The sequence below is a fragment of the Spodoptera frugiperda genome, chromosome 6 (assembly GCF_023101765.2).
Source record: "Spodoptera frugiperda isolate SF20-4 chromosome 6, AGI-APGP_CSIRO_Sfru_2.0, whole genome shotgun sequence".
In the NCBI taxonomy this organism is placed as follows: domain Eukaryota; kingdom Metazoa; phylum Arthropoda; class Insecta; order Lepidoptera; family Noctuidae; genus Spodoptera; species Spodoptera frugiperda.
The window spans coordinates 4,564,628-4,577,838 of NC_064217.1; positions in this window are offsets into that span (position 1 = coordinate 4,564,628).

The window sequence follows — 13,211 nt, forward strand, 5'->3', positions numbered from 1 at the left end:
TTTGACATTTGGCGCCACAACCATGACCTATCAGACGTATGTGTATGTGTACCTATGCAATCGGACATGAATAGATTGACTGCTTCCCACTGCGACCGCAACCAGTGACGTATGCACTAGACTTTAGTGCATACATCAGTGCCTATAGTGACTAGAGAGATAAATGTCAAGGTCTACAAAGTAGCTACAGCTTCAGTTTAGTATAGAAATTTATCAAATAAACTAAGATCTGAATAGCAACTAAACTAATACTTATATCAGTAATAACGACGATCTCCGCCACCGTAAGTGCGGGTCTGTGAAAAGCGAGCAAGGGTTCCTCACCGTCAGACCAAAACAAAACTAAGACACATTCAAAGAACCATCAGACCACCACAGGTGGGGCCGAGTCCAGTAGGGCTGATGCCTGAGTTGGAGCTGCGGCTCCGACTCGAAAAGCAGGAGTAGAAACTGGGTAGTTATTAGTTAGTAAGAGTCTGACACTCCTTCTCACCGAGTAGTTATTGGTGATTGGATGACTTTCCCTCCTTAATAACCATTAAGATTAAACATTTAGAGATCACATCAGCTAATATTAGACAATTCTCATAGCATATTCACGTTAATGTACTTAAAACGAGGATGCTTGATTAATTTCAGCTCTCGACAGGCTCGTCATCATGAGCAGCATGCGCGACTGCGGATGAAATACCTAATTAAATTAATAATAATTCGATTGTACTGAGTATCATAACTGTAGGTATTTGATGAAGAGCGGTTAGCTCGCTATTCGCTCCATCACATTAGAGCTTATTATGTCATGCGAGATCTGTGGTGGCACGATAGTGTCCATTTGATGTCGACTAGCCTGAGTATAGAGATTATGTTAATTTGAATAGCCGTATCATGGTAATCTGTTTCGTAATAGAGTTTTCTTCCAACTATAGTAATTTAGCTAAAATGCACTAACAAAACTTCTTTGGCTATTACAAAGATTGAAAAATACGATAAATAAATAGACTTGAAAAAACATGGAATGATAATTATAGTATTCTGACGATTATTGATCACCAGTGGCTTGGCCCAAATCAGCTTATAACCTGTCTGTACACCAAATGTCAACAAAATTAATTCATGATCATTTATCATTAAGTACTTTTAGAGAAAGGTTATGTTTTTGTTTACATCATGGCACAGATAATATAATGTACAGCTTATATACAAAAGAGTCTTAGTAAAATAAAAAAAAATCCTGCTGGCCATCTAACGAGAAAAAATAAAGATGCCATAAAGTTTTACTTTTTATTAGATTTTTTTTTTCTACGAATTAATGGCATCGCGTGGTTTTTTTCGCAGATATCAGCCAGTTTTGGTTAAATATTAAAAACTTACACATAAAAACTTTTTACATGATTATTTGTATTTTACCTATTTAGCTTTTTATCTACTGTAGCATTAAATTCAACGTCCCAAAAATAGTGTACTTTTAGGTTTAGTTTTTTTTTTTTTTGAGGGGGGAAAATCATCCAATGACTTTTCCCGCCTTGGGCGAGGCGGGAAGGAGTGTCACGTCTTTAAATTTAATCTTGGATCCATAATAAATATCTAAACTGGGACATTTTGCCCGTTAAACTTGAATGAAAATGTCGTATAACATACTTTGTATAGAAACTGCCATCTTCCTAATGGCAAATTTCCCTTTACACATGTTTCATACAGAGTGGAAACAACAAAGAAATAATTCTCAAACTGGAAAAGTACTGAGGAAAGTAAGTAATGTATCCACTTACCACGAACAGTGAAGGATCACCAGACCCCGATGTAACACTGTGCCACACGTAAACATTACTTTCGAGATTCGTCCGGAGACGATACACAGGGCCGGTTTTAACCCACCCGTGAACAATGGATACCAAACAAGAGATCAATTGGAGGCCCTTTCAAATCCTATCATTACCAAGTACGACTTACTACGTACGACGTATTACTATGATTTTTGCATGCAAGGTTTTTTATACGAGAGCATCTCTTAGCGTCATTTACGGCCTGGCGCCCAGGTACCCGCACTCATTGCACTTAAGTTAAAGCCGTCCCTGACGAAATCTAACTTTGTCTCGGAGACACTAACTTGGTAACGAGCGTAGTGTTACAAGTTTCACGATACGAAAGGGTGTTGGATAAAACATGATACTTTCGGCTTACAGTGTAACGTTTCGATAGCCACGGTTCAAATGACACGATAAAACTTGATGGATAAGGATGTGTACGTGATTGCCACAAGATCTAAGTATCAATTTGATATTTTTGTGACCATTTTTGATAAAAGTATACGAAATATGTCTGGAAAAGGCCGCTAACAATAATTAAGTGACCATCATCTGTACACTTAGTTTCAATAAACGCTTTGACCTTGATTTTGACTTTGAAATTTTAAATAGGTTTAGCAATGAGTTATCAATAAACCAATGTGTATCGTACCGTACAAAAAAAGAGGAAGTAAGTACTTAAATAAATCGTATATCTTAACACTAAATTCTATAACTATTGCGTCAATTTTTCTTTTTTACGTTAATGTTATTTTACGCACGAATAGAATATAGTAGTATAAGAATACCTACTCATACACATAATGCCATAATTCCCTCACAATTCCCTCTTTAGTTGAACGTACATTTTTCGTCGTGTTTGCCTCCATTGTGCTCAAAGTCCTCTGTGTACAATACACACCTTTCAATTCAAACTAGGCCGGGTTATTTTACGAAATATTCTTTATTCAGAATGGGTATATTTTTTCTCATGAATTTGTCCTTGTCTAACATACTTCTCAATATTGCTTTGGTTTTTATATCTCAGTAAATAAACTAAGAAATTCATTTATTCATTTCAAATAAGCGTTAAACAACAAACAATTTTCTTTGAAGCTGCAATACATGAATGGAAATTGAAAAGCACAAACTAAACTCGCATCAAAGAGACGGTGACGCAAGTGTACCAAAGAAGGCAGCGACGAAAACGAAAATGGAGAAACTAGATGGTACTTAGACTTACATAGAAATGCTGGGCAATGGGCATGTTCTCTTTACTGAGAAATCCACAAACCTAGCAATTTAAATAAAATTTTCATTATACATCAACCCCAACTAACCGAACTGCCATTCGTTGGTGTTAACTAGAATAATTTAGCCATTTTGGCGTGTTACAGCAATAAAATTCGCCGAATAGCTCCCCAGGGATAATAAAATGGCCGCCTAACTGTCATAGATGTCAAATGGGTTGCGGAATGGTCCACTATCGCCCTCTATGTGCAACAGACAGAACGTGATAAGTTTTATGTTTATGGCCTTTTTTATCTGGAGAGTACAGGTATACGACCTGAAAATTGATGTTACAGTTTTTTTCAGCCGATTTGGCAATAAAACGGATTTTGGAAATTTCGATTCGGACAGGTACTTTCAAGTTGTTTTGAAATACCGTATTTAATAATCACCTAATCATATAAATTATATATTTCTGTTCCCCTGGGAATACATTTACAATCAACGAATCCTTTAAACGTGTAGCGGCAACACCGCTAAACGAGGAAGCTTCCCGAGTGACGCAAGCAACGAGATCGGAGATCTTCGGGTATCTCCGCCGCTCCGCGGGCGTCGTTCGGAACACATCGGTTTCGACGACGCCCACGCGCCAGTCTATTGTTCGCCGCTGCGCAAGGCACTCACGCGCTCGCTTGCCTCCGCACCGCTAAACGCGCCCCACGCGCCCGCACGTTATGTCGCTAATAATTGTTAATTCTATCCTAATAATTGTTAATTCTATCTAAGTAACTTGTTTTTTCGTTTCTCATCTAGTTTATATTCTTACATCATCCTAACTTCATTCTAATGTGTTTTCGTGCTTGCTATCGCTTGTTCTAACCGCTTTGTTTACTAATTCAAAATATAACCGATTGTTCGTGAACTTTGGACTTTTATTTGGTGGATACAATACCTACATATTGGTGACCCCGACATGGAAACGCTCAAAGAAGATCGTTTAACAGCTGAAACGTCGCGTGTAGGCGTCCGTCCGCCTCCATTTTGGCCGGACGACCCGGAAATGTGGTTCGCGCAGATGGAGTGTCAGTTCGCGTTGGCAAACGTGACAGTGGACCTCACAAAATACTACCAGGTCGTATCGGCGTTGGAACATCGCTACGCCACCGAGGTCAAAGATATAATTACGAACCCGCCTGCGGTAAACAAATACGACAAGCTAAAATCGGAACTTATTAAACGTTTGTCAGCCTCGCGCGAGCGCAAGGTTAAACAATTATTGATGCACGAGGAACTGGGTGACCGTAAGCCATCACAATTCCTACGTCATTTACGGCACCTAGCCGGGCCGTCAGTGCCGGAAGACTTTCTGAGGACTCTGTGGTCGAACAGGTTACCAACTAACCTACAAGCTGTTGTAGGTCAGATAGCGGAATTAACCAGGCAAGCGAGCGCGTGAGTGCCTTGCGCAGCGGCGAACAATAGACTGGCGCGTGGGCGTCGTCGAAACCGATGTGTTCCGAACGACGCCCGCGGAGCGGCGGAGATACCCGAAGATCTCCGATCTCGTTGCTTGCGTCACTCGGGAAGCTTCCTCGTTTAGCGGTGTTGCCGCTACAGTAGCCCCCCGGCGAGACCGTGACTACGGTCGATAGCAGTGAGGGAAGCGTACTCTTCTTCCGCTTCGTGTGGTTTTCACAGCCTCGCTCGCTTGCCTGGTTAATTCCGCTATCTGACCTGCCATTTCTTTTATAAGGGTAGCTGTACCTGACTGTGCTATGCTTGCTACTTGCATGGGCCCTGCCGGCGCGATCTCGTTCACCGTGTCCGCCAAATCCGCCAATTTGTCCAACGGTAAATCCGGTTGCGACGCTACAACAGCTTGTAGGTTAGTTGGTAACCTGTTCGACCACAGAGTCCTCAGAAAGTCTTCCGGCACTGACGGCCCGGCTAGGTGCCGTAAATGACGTAGGAATTGTGATGGCTTACGGTCACCCAGTTCCTCGTGCATCAATAATTGTTTGACCTTGCGCTCGCGCGAGGCTGACAATCGTTTAATAAGTTCCGACTTTTGCTTTGGATTTCTAGACGATATTTTAATTTATTCTTCTTCTGCAGACCAGCACAGAAGGCACCTGCGCCAGCTACTATCGCGCCTGCAGGAATACGGCGTCCTCATTAACGCAACGAAATGTGTGTGGGGCCAGCCCGAGGTTACCTTCCTAGGATACCAGGTATCAGCAGCTGGTACCCAACCTCTCAGCACAAAAGTCCAGGCAATACAGGACTTTCCAGTTCCGTGCACAGTGAAGGAGTTACGGAGGTTTCTTGGTATGTTGAACTTTTATAGAAGATTCATACCCAACGCTGCAAAAAGTCAAGCACCTCTAAACTCGATGCTAGGCGGGGAAAAGGTCAAAGGCTCAGATCCAGTACAGATGTCGCAGCTCCAGCTGGAAGCATTCGAAGAATGCAAAAGTATGCTGTCAAACGCTACGCTTCTTGCACATCCAAGGGAACAGGCAGAGCTCTCTATACTAACTGACGCATCTGATGTTTCTATAGGGGCAGTTCTCCAACAACGCGCTAACGAGACAACGCAGTGGGAGCCACTAGCGTTCTTCTCTAAGAAGCTGAATCAAGCTCAACGCAAATACAGCCCCTACGACCGCGAGCTGCTTGCCGTCTACGAGGCGATCAAATATTTCCGGCACATGGTGGAAGCCCGGGAATTTGTCGTCTTCACCGATCACCGGCCACTCACATATGCCTACAAGAATGCGAGGGAGAATTGCTCGCCACGTCAATACAGGTACTTTGATTACATATCTCAGTTTACTACAGACATTCGCTACATACCAGGCGCCGAGAATGTCGTAGCTGATACCCTGTCACGTGTAGAAGAAGTCACAACGACAATTGATTACAGGGCTTTAGCCCAGTTTCAAGAGTCAGACCCCGAGCTTCAGTCGCTATTAGAAAAAGGATCGTCGCTAAAACTGAAAAAGATTACTCTAGTTGGCTCGGACATAGATCTCTACTGTGACGTTTCTAGTCAACCACCAAGACCATACGTCACGCCAGAGCTGCGTAATCAAGTGTTCGATGCTCTTCACGGTCTGAGCCACCCTGGACGTACAGCTACCGTGCGACTGGTCACACAAAGATTTGTGTGGCTAGGGATTCGTAAGGACTGTAGAGAGTGGTGCCGACGCTGTCTTCATTGTCAGCGCTGTAAAGTTACCCGCCACACATCCGCTCCTCTCTCCCATTTTCCTTTAACCTCGTCGAGATTTTGCCACATCCATCTCGACATCGTAGGGCCGCTAATACCATCTTCTAATTACAGTTATTGCCTCACCATCGTTGACCGGTTCACACGATGGCCTGAGGCCATACCTCTCAAGGACATCACCGCCGACACCTGCGCGGCCGCCTTGGTATCCGGGTGGATATCGAGGTTCGGTTGCCCTTCGCAGATCACCACTGATCGCGGCCGGCAGTTCGAGTCCGGCCTGTTTAAGGCGCTAACATCACTGCTAGGTGCCCATCACTACCGCACCACAGCCTATCATCCCGCATCAAATGGATTGGTCGAGAGGTTGCATCGGCAGCTAAAGGCAGGCATCATGTGCCACAACAACACACAGTGGACAGAAGTCTTACCTATCGTTCTGCTCGGCATTCGCAGTTCCTGGAAGGATGACGTCCAAGCATCTTCAGCTGAGTTGGTCTACGGTGAGCCCCTACGCTTACCAGGCCAGTTTCTGTCGCCATCGAGCAACCACACCGTTGAAGACATCACCAGCTTCGCTACACGTCTCGCAAAACACATGGCTGACTTGTCTCCGCGACCAACTAAGTGGCACAGAAACAAAACCTTCTACATACCGAAGGACATGCAACACTGTACCCACGTATTCCTAAGGCAAGATTACGTGCGCAAGTCTTTAGAACCACCCTATGCTGGTCCCTACAAGGTACTAAAGAAGACTCCTAAGTTCTATGAAGTTGAGGTAAGAGGCAAGAGCACCAACATATCACTTGATCGCCTGAAACCAGCTTATGTCACCCAGGACAGTCATACGGACAGCTCAACCACAGATCCAATAGATCTGTGGTTGAGTTGTGGTTAATATTCAAAATTTTACCATAAAAACAAATGAATATATTTCCCCGAAGGTTCTCTGGGATATACATTCATCCACCATACAACAGTTATACAACCCCACTGTATAATGAGCTTACTCCTGCTCACCACCCAATCAGGCTTCATGCTCTAATCAAGGAATTTTGAAAACGTACTGCTCAACTACCTTTACCAAACCTGACGACTTACACTAAAAGTACGTGATTAACAGAAACTTCACCTATCCGAAACTAAATCACTAACTAAGGCTTATTTTTAAGGAGGTAAAATCACTTTCTCCTGCCTTAGGCTAGGCAAGAGGGAATGTCAGACTCTTCCTAACTAAAAACCACCCCGTTCCTCCTGCTTTTCGAGCCGGAACACCGGTAAACCCGCTAGGTAATCCGTAGCTCACTAACCAAAACTGCTACCAATATTTATTTAGGAATCTCTGTCACACGAATTGAAGAATGTAATAAAAGTGAGCCAAAAATAACTCTCAGTAAGTTATAAGAAAGCCGAAAATATAACAATATCAAGTAAATAAAGACGACAAATGTTTATATAAACCTACATCGGTTTTGTATTTGCGGATATGAGAGTCCACACTCAATAAACTGAAATCTTGAACTCAGAGGGCAAAAATATTTATAAGGACTATCACGATCTATGATTATTTCATATCATTTCACAAACCCACGAATAAATTGCGACGAGTCCTATAAAAACATTTGAATATGAAATCTGCTTTTATGAATCCAATATTTTTTATATTTAGCACACGTATATAATTCTTTTAAAGCAAATAAGTTGACTAAAGGTTATAGAATGATCTAGAATGTATGAAATCTGGTATTCATTTTATTTTTAGGTTATTTCGTCAAATGCCAAAAAGCCGTTGTTTGCCCGCTCCAAAAGCATTTTGCGTTCCAACTTCAAACACTTCAGAATAACATCAGTCCACAAAAACAGGCAACAACAACCCTTTACACAGTCTATTTATAGAATAGTATATTTTATTTTCAAATAACTTTATCAATATTTTCTTCTCCACCATCGCTTAGCAGCTTTGACAAAGATTTTTCAAAGGCACTTTTTATTTACTTGCGTTATTTCTTTTGCAATTGCGTTTACAAACTGATTTTTCTTTTGGAACACCCACTGCGTAATCGTTTTGGTTTTGTTTGTTCAGTGGTATGGTTATTTTGTTGTGTTATTATTATTTTGTATTTTTGTTTCTGAAAAGTCTACCCTGCTAAGCTTATTTCTTAGGCATTGCCACTGTATGTCGGTTAAGTACCTATTATTTATGTTAATTATTTTTGTAACGGTGCAAATAAACTGTTTTTCTCGCTTTCTTTTCTTTCTTTCTATGTATAGATATATCTATTTTTATATCTCCCTTAGGTACTAAATTTCCTTTTAAATTATTAAACTCATAAGTTTAAAAAAAAAAACAAACTTATGCTCCCAAAGCCGATGCTTTAGGCCATTTATAAACAAAACACTGTTCTTAAGAACTAAAATAGAATACAAAAGAAAAACGTATTATACAAACATCATAGATAAAATGTAAATAAAATAAAGATATGTATCTTTCAAGCTTTGAAACAATGACATCTCTCTCACTTGGGATTCGAAACACGATGAAACAAACTGATACTAGACTCTTAGGTCTTACAAAAACAAGTTATATTCGTATTACCATTTAAATGTACCAAATATATTGAATGTTTGTATTACAAATATCTCAATTCTCAAGTCCAAATTATATAGATTTAAACATTTACATTGTGAAAACAAAATTTTCTTAAACAGTTTCAAAGCTCAACCAATGTATACCAGACGCAAACCTACAACTTTTAAACGAATCTATAAACTACAATGTTATGCAATGTAGCTTAATTCAAACACGTCTGATAGTACTAGAAATACTTCATCAAGTAAGTAACAATGGAAATGCAACCTTTACTAAGTGCATTTACGTACTTATTTCGCAAAGCACGTAGGCGGCACATGCGAGGGAAATGACCTTTTCAAACGCATCTAATGTGGTTAGGATGTTCCTACTTAGATACATTGTATCGCAGATAAACTTGGTGACATTTCAATATTGCTTGTTAAGGGCAGCGCATGTTACAATCTACGCTTTCAGCCGCTTGAAATGGTAGGGTATTTTGTTCTGGACCTACCTATATTTGTGTAACTTGTAGTTCTTTTTTTTAAGGATTGTAATGTGCTTCAGTGGTTGTACCTACTAATAGGAAACCGACCATATCAGGTTCCTCATGCAACGTCACGCCTGTTATATCCGATGGGCAGAGATGCACCGTACGGCACGTAAAATAACAATGTACACCCAGTTTTCACCTCTTTTGTTATAATTCACATGTAATAATGAGAATATTGCCATGTACTGGGCACAATTCTAGACTCCGTGCTCCTACTGAGAAATTTTCGTAAATACGAAAAAAAAAGAAAATCAGAATCCTTAAAACTAAAAATACACAAATTCTAGAACTGAATTAGGTACTACACCAATTTATATTATACAAAACAATTGCTCTTCCTTCCATCAATTTATAATAATCAGACGAATTGCTTCCTACTAATCTTTCCATCACACTTGATTGAATATTTATACTGCAGCGAACCCGTGTCAACCCTTCAGCTTTATGGATGCCTGGTACTTACTTACACACGTTGTCACTCACACTCACACTCTTACCATTAAGAATTGTATTAACATGCAAGTATGCACATGCCTTAGTAATGATAAAGATTTATACTTATAAAAAATATCCATTCTGTATATTGTTTATCTAAAAACTGAGAAATAAAAAATATTTACCGAAAAAAATATTATTCAATTTAAAACATGGCTGACTGAAAGCCCTGAAAAAAGAACATGAAAAGCATGGTTGGTGACTTTGCACATGTGTAATGTCTTAGATTAGAAAATATCACAGGTGTCTTAACCCGCCATTGGTGACCTATATGTCTATGAGACCGGGTAATTTAAAAACTAAGAATAATTTTTAAACTGTTTATCGAATTAGGTTGCGATTTCGAGTAGCTGCCTTACTACACGCCCTCTACCATTAGTCCACCCCGCAACAGCAATCCGGTGAATTTATTTTTATGTCCTTTCTATGCCATTTTATCTCTTTTATTTGCTATTTGTATATTTAAGTCATTTTGTGTCCTTCCAATGTCAATGTCCTATTTTATATCGTTTCTAATTCAAAATATCTATCTAAAAAAATCTAATAATAATAAAAAATAATACATAAACCACAAAATCACGGTGCAGGAGACCGGGTCACTGACTATGTAAGACAAACACACGTCACCAATGGCGGGTTAAAGAAATTACATACCTCTGATATTGGATAACATATCACCTTTTGCCTCAAGCTACGCACGTTTCTACTGTCCATATATGCTCGTGCCTTTAAACCTTAGGGAAAACAGACATGAGATTACAGGTGGTTTCTTTATTTACTCTTGCAATTGCAACTTTCTGTGCAACTATTATATGTGTCGTATAAACTTTACACGTGTTTTCTAATGAATAGACGTAAAAATATAACTGGTAGTACCTAGGTATGTCATTTGCACAGCACTATATTTTATGTTTTCGGGTTATTTTTCTTTTAAACGATTACGATTTTCATAGTATACCTAATTTGCACATTCAATTTTTACTACATACACACCTAAATAATATACGTGTTTGAAGAAACAGTGCTCTAGAAATATAATATATCAAAATCAAACTCATTCAGATAAGCGGAGATGCTTTGATCTTAGTCACGAATCAGAAACCAATTTCCTTCGTCTATTCATTTGTCTCTGTCATACACAGATTTGTGATTGTACAGATAAGTAAGTATCTGATTAATGAAATAAATACAATACAACAAACAACTGGATCGGAAATAGAATAGATTATGTCTAAGCATTTACAGCCCTAAGACAATAAAAACTCAATATTATAGTAAAATGATAATAACACGTTGACTGTCCGTGCATTACATGTAATGCATGATATGATCTGGCTGTGACGTCCTTGCATTATATGTAATGCATTAGTCAGTGGCAATTGAACTGATTTTACTGCGACGGGACGTGTGAGCTAGAACTTTGAATTTTCTAGGGACGTATGAACAAAGACTTGAAAAAATAAGACTTAAATGTTCCATCGAAATTTTATCCTTTTTTTATCAGTAGAATATTTTAAGTTCCATTGGACGTACCAACGAGATTATCCAAAATAGATGGGACAGTCAACGTGATAATATAGGTATGATAATAATTATCCGATAATTCTGATCTACTAATATTGTACCTTTTTAAAAAATATATAAAAAAAGAAATAGTTTCCAACTGGCCACTGTTCATGAAAAAAATAAAAATGCCATTAAATTATTTTTTTTTTATTTTATTTCTCTACATATTAATGGCTATGCTTCGTTTTATTTCGCCTCAATCAGCCAGTTTCCCTTAATATTTTAGATATACAAACTTTTTACATACGGAGTTTAGGTAATTGATACAACAAATTGCTAAGTTAAAAAAAAATATCTAAGTTATTTAGATCGGATATAAACAAAAACATTTATCCATTCAAAAAGCAAAATGGATAAGTAATGAACCATAAATACACTTTCATGCTTTTTAAACGTAGGCAATCTTTTAAGACCTATAAATTATTCCACATATTTTGGCTTTTGGGACTTAGCTTCGAGAATAAAATGGGAAATTTCCCATATTACGCTTTTCTCGACAAGCTTGTGAACAACTTAGCAGATAAGTTATTTGACAGGATGATGAATGCCGATTCGAAAGAACTTAGCTGTTCTAAGGATGTAAGGCAGTGTATCAATGCTTTGTCTTGTCAACACTGGATCGAGTGAACGACATAAAAACTCTACCCTTATGAAAAAATATATCTTGGGAAAAATATGTAACTTTTATATTTTAGTTTGCTTTCCGTCTATAAGATGCTTAATTCAACCAGTATAATTTCGGTTTTGCAGTACTTTTTTTTTAAATAACGATGCCCCACATTAGGATTTTCTTCTGTGTCGTGGGTGCGTTTACAAACATACAAGTTCACATACACATAACACCCTTTTGAATTCCATTTTTATATATTTCTTTCAATTACCTCTTATTCGACTAATTAAAGAACTACTTTTCTGTTCCACAGTTTAAACAAGTTTACTAAATATTCAATATCACGGCATAGAAACAACATTATTCAGTTCAAACTAAACCTCCCAAACACATTGTTGCTTTAACCCATTGTTTGCACAACATGGCTAGTTCGAAACTACAATCACCCACGGTTAGTTTGTAGGTGTAGCCTGAAGACCTAACTTTGGCTAAACAAGTCTATCTTATTAGATCTGTGAAGATAATATCTTCACAATATAAAGATCTTACAATATTCTAAATAGCATACATTATAATATATAATGTATACGGCCATACATACGGCCTATCATACGGCAGAATAGAAACTCGACACACTAGGGTAAACTTTTATTATCTGTGGACTTCGATTTATTTGGTAAAGATGGCCGACTTCGAAATGAGGTGCTGATGAAAATGAAGACTTTTTCTTTACTATTTTACATATTATTGTGTTACTATATAGTTTAAGTATTTACTAAATATTATAATTGTATAATTTAATATTAATTATTGTAGCTGTGTGAGAACATACAAAGTAATAAATGTATTATATAGATATATCACACTTTCCTAAGTAGATACGCACCTATATACGTTACTACTAAATCTTGTAGGTACTTAGGTGTAAGTAACTTGAAACAAAGAAATATTGAGTTCACTACCCTAGAGAAATCTAGAAGAACAGAGAAACCTATTTATTACAATACAAAACACACTGTTTTCTTACCTACCTGGGACAATGTACCTACTGAAGACAATTAATATGTATGTAGTGTACATATTAATACCTAGTTAGTATTGGTATTAGTACATTGCATTATTTAATAGTATATCTGAAAACATTAAAAACCAAATCCATAAAGTGTCGT